General features: G+C 44.1%; 1 protein-coding gene across 3 annotated transcripts in view; it reads right to left on the minus strand.

Moving 5' to 3' along the window:
- MTM1 (myotubularin 1) overlaps positions 1 to 2,252 on the minus strand; it is a 42,566-nt gene extending 40,314 nt beyond the window's left edge. For 2 of the 3 annotated variants that reach the window (XM_018914303.3, XM_009090321.4), the window contains exon 1: positions 2,131 to 2,252. The gene's annotated coding sequence lies outside the window, so the exon portion shown is untranslated. The remainder of the gene's footprint in view (positions 1 to 2,130) is intronic. The other variant, XM_018914307.3, reaches the window with a different exon arrangement.
- Between the last annotated feature and the right edge of the window lie 4,590 nt (positions 2,253 to 6,842).

Consider the following 6,842-nt stretch of genomic DNA (forward strand, 5'->3'; position numbering starts at 1 on the left):
AATTGACATTACTTTTGAAAACTTCAGAAAGGAAGCAAAATCCCAGAATAGTTGCCATCAAAAACAATCTGGAGAAGGGAAACAAACAGTTCTAGTTCTTTTTATGTTCTACCTTATGTCAGGAAATTTGGCATCAAGTAGGTGGAATTGAGAACTTTCTCTTCTAAAACTCTTAAGAACTGGTTTTAAAATGTTGTTAATCAGTTTCTTTTCCCACACACACTTCGGAATGACTTTCATATGAAAAGCTATGCAAAGTCAGAAGCAATAAACCATGAAACAAAGAATTTCTACCCTGATTCAAGTTCTTAGAGAAACTAGAACTGTGTCCTCCGAAACAACTCACACAACACCTTCAGTTTTACAGTTACTTCTCATTAAATCAGTTGTGCAGTCTAAATTAACTATTGGTAACTAACTCTACAGCTCTACATACAGGAATACAACAGCACAGGGTTTGATCAACCTTGATGATGCTACATGTCCATGTTTTCAGTGAGAGTGTTTTCTGCAAGTTTCCTTCTGACCAAGCACAGAATGATAAACAATGCAAAAAGGGAGAATTCTACATTTTATTGAAATCAGCTCAATAGCTCATCTCCTGGGACACTTGCCACACAATGAAGTCACAAACAGCACCAGAAATTCCACGTGTTACTACTCTGTTAATAACTGTAAAGCCTAACCTTCTTAACTATCTAAATAAAAATTAACTTTAAAAAGAAAACTGTAGCAAGGAAGAGGTTCTGGTTTCACATCATGCTGTTCCTGTACCATCAGATACCAGGTCCTTTGAATATGGCTAATGATAAACAGATGTTTGACCACTAGCAAGCAATGGGCACAACTCCTGCCCCAGAAAAGAAGCTGTGCCATAAAGCCAAGCTACTTTTTCAACACCCGGTTTTTGTCAGTGCCTATTGTGACAAGCCAATCTACAGACCCACAAAAAAAAAAAAAAGCCATTCTTACAATTTTAACACTGAGTTTGCCTATGCTGCTTTTATAGCACTAAGTTTTTCTGTGAAAAAAGCTAACACCCTTCTTATGCTCTTTAAAATATGCACATCTGAAAAAAGCCCTCACCAACAAAATAAAATCCACCAACCACACAAAGTCAAAAACATGTCTTTTGACTGCCACAACACAAAAACCAGTAAGAAGATCTGTTATCTTCAAGAATGATTTCTTGCTTTAGATCAACTAAAAAGTTTCCTCTGAAATGGAAGGTTTCAGCTTTTTAGTCGTGAACACTGAAAGAAGTCACATGCCTCAGAACAACATTCAAGCCAGTCAGAAATGAACACTACAGCGGCTTAAAGGTCTGAAAGCAAATCAAGAGCACTCGGGATATTTTCACATCACGGAGAGAACTTGAACAAGAAAGTAAAAATTACACTTCGGAGGTGCCTTTGCTGAGCCACACATCAGCAACATCTCACTCCCAGACGGATGCTGCACACCGGGCTGGGAATCAGGAGAAGTCGGAGCCAAGCGGCCACAAACAGTCGGGGCTACCGAGCCCCGCACACACCGACAGCGCCGGGGCTCCGCACCAACGCTCCCGGGCCCCAACGACACACAGCGCTCCCGCACCGGCACTGACCGGCCCCGCAGCGGCACCCCTGGGCCCCAACGACACACAGCGCTCCCGCACCGGCACTGACCGGCCCCGCAGCGGCACCCCTGGGCCCCAACGACACACAGCGCTCCCGAACCGGCACTGACCGGCCCCGCAGCGGCACCCCTGGACCCCAACGACACACAGCGCTCCCGAACCGGCACTCACCGGTATCCCCGGGCCCCAATAACATACAGCGCTCCCGCACCGGCACTCCTGGGCCCCTGTGACACATAGCAGCGTCACACCAGCACACACCGGCACTCCCGGGCCCCAATAACACAGAGCAGCGTCACACCAGCACACACCGGCACTCCCGGGCCCAAATAACACATAGCAGCCCCACACCAGCACACACCGGCACTCCCGGGCCCCAATAACACACAGTAGCCCCACACCAGCACACACCGGCACTCCCGGGCCCCAATAACACATAGCAGCCTCACAGCAGCCCCGCACCGGCACTCCCGGGCCCCAATAACACACAGTAGCCCCACACCAGCACTCACCAACACTTCCCGTACGGCCGCCACCGCCGCCGCGGGCCCGAACACGGCGCTCACGTGACGGGCCCGCGCCCCTCCTACACCGCGGGGGCTGCCGGGAGCTGCGGTCGAGGGGCGGGGCTGTGGGGAACAGGGCGGGGCTCGAGGAGGGGCGGGTCCGGGTCACCCCCTTGGAGGCGGGGCTTCTCCGAGGGGCGGGGCGGGGCGGGAGCGGCCCCTCAGGCCGTGAGGGCGGGCGGGGCTCAATGGCGCCCTGAGGCGCTCGGGGCTGTGGCCGTCGCCGTCCCCGCCCCGCAGAGCGGCCCCGAAGGAAACAGCCAGGGAAAAGGGAGGGGAGGAAAGGGTCGCGCGGCCAGTGTGAAGCGGATCAAGTTGATGGAGTGATCAGACATCCCAAGCCTTCTGGATGCCCACTGGACACCAATGAACACTATAATAAAAGGAGGAAACGATAAGAATAAACACTGTGCTAAAGGAAGTAAAAGAACTGGTGATGCAAATGGCAGGGGTATCGTTCATGTAAAATTAAAATGAAATAAAAATTGTCCATAAAATAGCCTGTTAGCCCTGTACAGGGAGCAGCTGTGAGTGTTTGGAGGGCAGGGTGGAGATTGGGCACTCTCTGTGGTCTGATGGTCTCTGCTCTCAGGAAAGGGGGTTTGTGATATTGTCAAGCCTTTCTGACGTCGTAAAGCACATTTTTGAGCTACAAAACAGCAATGTCCAGCTTCTCCAGTGGTGTGACCGACCCTAAATTGATCCCCCATCGGCGGAAGGACAATTCCTCCATGCTTGCAGAACTGGATACCACAGAAGAGCTGATCAAAGAAAAATTTTTTAAAAAACCCCATAATACAGACAGTAACTTGGGTTCCTTTGTGAGCAATGAGGAGTCCATTCTCAGTTTAAGCAGCTCTCACAGACCCAGCAGTGCTCCCCTCACACCTGCAGGGTCAGCACTGCCTCTGGCTCCTCTGGGGGAAGACCATCCCCTGCCAGTTCACAAGCATCATACCAACAACTATATCAAAGACACCATATCACCTCTGCTTTTCCATGTCTTCTTGGAAAAGTCTTCATCTAGTTTAATTTTGGCATGTGTATGTACATTATTTCTTCTCTATAAAAATTAGTTAATATGAAGAGCTGACTCTGACCTAAAGGCTCTTTGAGGTGAACCGTGCATTTGTACAAGGCAAGAAGGACTTTCAGAAGAAGCCACAAGACAGTAATTTTAACAATAATTTTACGCATTACTTTTAGGTGTCATCTTTATTATCAACAATTTACATCTGGAATTCCAAAAACTCTAGAAAATCAAAACCAGAAAAACACAAGGGTGTAGAGGGTGATCTTGTCCCCCAATGAGCTGCAGCTGTTTCAGTTGCTGAAGATTGGAGGTGGGCCTGATCTTAACAGGCCACACCTGCAATCAATAAGAACTAGTGCTAGATGAGAGTAAGGAAAGAGGAGTGAGGAGAGTCAGATTACTGTGAGGACCTGGAGAAGTCAGTGTGTAGAGGAGCTGCCTGCAAGGAACATCAAGAAGGTATGAAGCTCAGATAATATGAAATCCTCGTACTATGATGATGATAGGACTCGAGTTATCTAAGACAACACCAAGGAACTGGGCTGGTGCCCCTTATGATAGAAAAAAAACTGTTTCTGGAGTGAAAAATATTTTCCTACAATAAGCATGGAACTGCGTGTTTTATATTAATAAGTAGCGGGAGTAAGCAGTGAGCAAAAGAAGGAGATGAAATGTTCATCTCCCTCACACAAGCAGTCTTGTCTTCTGGTATGATATACCTTTGCCTCTGACATTATCCTCTCAGCAAAGATTAGCTAAAAATTCCACTGATGCAGTTCTGAAGTCTTCCTTTGATGTATTCCAGTGGAGATTATATATATATATATATATATAATATATATATATATATATTGCACAGGTCTACATACATATGTGTGTGTATGCACAGAGGATCCTTTACTTGATCATTCTTTCAAGGTCTCATTTTAAAGGTTTTTCTCTGTCATCATGAGAACTAGAACTCATTTCTGACACGTCATGACTCAGATCACTAAAAGTGCTCTCCCCAAATGTTCTCATAAATTTATTTCCATCAATTTTGTCCTAGATTTTTCCCAACCTGGTTTATGCCCTTTGCATTTCTTTCAGACGACAAAGTCTCAAACAGCCTCTTGCTCATATGACCTTTAATGATCACAACTATTATTCCACCTGAATCTGTCAAGTGAAATAATCACCCTTGTTCAGTGACTGACCTGTCCCTTTTTTTCCCTCCTACATTTCTAAGACACTGGCACATTTTTGAGGAACTGTTTTTTACATGCCTTCTGGCTTCCAGTCAGTATTAACCAGATCTTTCTCCTTGGGTCTCTGCTCTAGCCACTCACACTTTATCCCCAGATAATTTGTACTATGACCACAGCTCAAATGACCTTTTCCACTCTTTTTTTTTTTTTTTTCCCCCAGCTATGCCTCCTCAATGCAGATTGACTTTCTTTCCTAAAAAACTTTAACTTGTATCTCTAGTATCTTCCTGTGACTCTTCTGTGTGACTTCATCTGCCACTGCACTCAGTCACAATGGTCCTGTGAATCCCACACATGCATGGTCAGACATCCAAAGTGATGTGAAGTGGAAGAAATGTGCTTAGTCCCCTGACTGATGATTCATCCAATAGCTCCTTGGATCTGCAAGAGCATAAATTATTAACATTATTAACATTTTGTTAATAATGAGTGGGGTGTGGGGATGTTTCAGCTCTCTCTGTATTTCTGAGCCTGTCCTTGTTGTGGTACACTGTTGTACTGCAGGATGTGGTGCCTCTGCTGTAATCAGCCCAGACAGCACACAAATACTCCACCCTCCAATCCCTGCACCATCTGGATAAAAACTGGTTAATTGGCAATGCTAATGTCATTTTCAGCTCAGTACAGTTAAAATAGTGTCAAGCCTTCTCCCACACGTACTCTCTACTTTATCTATTACACTATTATCTGCCTGTATGTAATCATCTTTGACTCAGACCTTTCCCTAGCCCTTTATGGTCAGACTATGTCTAAATCTGTCCATATAGCTAAAACTCCCATCGTCTCAAATCTCAATTACTCTAACATCCTTTCCCTTGGCCTTGAAAAATATAACCTTGTCTTACTCATATTTATTGAGAACACTACTGCAGTGACCATTTTTCTATGTCTGTCATTCTCACTGTGTTATTCCACTCTTTTCATCCCTGTGCTGGCTCAGCCTGCTCTATCATGTGGATCCTTACCTCCCTGTCTTTGCTTTGGAAGGCCTTGGCAGCCTTCTACTTGCCATTTCCATTCCCTGCTGACACCTAACTGCAGCTCCAATCAGCTCACCATGCCAGCTTTCACAGCCCATTTGTAATACATTTAAACATGTTCTTTTGTGTATTCTCATTGCTGCCTTTTATTTCTAGGGATCTGATAAACAGCCCACAAGTTACTGGAAATTTCCTTAAAACCTCTCCTTAAAACTTTTCCTTCCTGTAGTGTCTACAATAGAGGATCCCAGTTCATTATGCTGCCTCTCCTGCCCTTATTCCTCAGTTTTCTAATTTCATACTCTGTAAAGTATAAAAAAGTATTGACCCTGATACACACCAGGCTCTTGTAGTACTATGGCAAAGCAAATAATAAATACACATGTATAACTGAGATGCCAGGGAGAACTAAGGTATTATGAGATTGATGATATAAAATTGCAGTTTGAGAGCACAACAATACCTGATAATAATATTAACTCATTTTCCTCCTATTCTGGAGAGAAAACTAAGTGGAAGTGAGGAATCTGCATCTTTAAATCAAGCCCATAGGTCAAGTTAAAGATGACCTATGTTCATTTACCACACAATAATTTTCTGTTGCTGTTTTCAGTTGCTGTCGTGACAGATAAAATGGAAAGGACAATGCATGTTAAACGTCACAAATCCATAGATGTGTCTGTATGTTCACATGTATACATTTTTTTCCCTTTTACAAGTTTTGATATTAGAAAAGATATGGTATATCAGTGTTTCTTTTGCTTTTCTAGCACAGTGCTATTTACACCCTTTGTTTCCTGTCATTGTTCTTTGTTTGCTAACCTGATGTTTATTTTTGTCTCTGCTAAATAAAGACCTCCAGATTTAGTTCTTTTAAGCTGCACTTTAAGACCTCTTTAACCTATTTCTTCCTAGCTTTCCCCTCAATTAGCTTAATTGTTTCTTTATCAAGTAACATGTCACCAAATAAAACACATACAGAACCCTAAAAAAAAAATCTGCCCCTTTCTGCTTGACTCACAATAGCAATAAGGTGAGTTATATAAGAGGTTTCTTGTATTTCTGGATCCTGTGACTCCCAGGGGCTGGAAATAGCAATTGTATTTTGGGAAGCACTTTCAGAAACACTGACTGAATACTTATTATTGTGATTTCAGGCAGATGATAGCTCACTTTTGGATACCTGGGTTTGCATACACAGCACTGCTGTCACCAAAACCTGGCACTTGGCACCTGATGCACACAATATATACCTGTCAATGTGTATGTACATAAATACACACACCTGCCCTCACCACTAGACATACACTGACTCCTTGTCTTCAAAGACAAGGAAAATTAGTATCAGGTATGTGTTGATCCTGTATTTGTGTAGGAACCACCCCTCCCCTTATATTC

This window comes from Serinus canaria, chromosome 4A (genome assembly GCF_022539315.1).
Source record: "Serinus canaria isolate serCan28SL12 chromosome 4A, serCan2020, whole genome shotgun sequence".
Lineage (NCBI taxonomy): Eukaryota > Metazoa > Chordata > Aves > Passeriformes > Fringillidae > Serinus > Serinus canaria.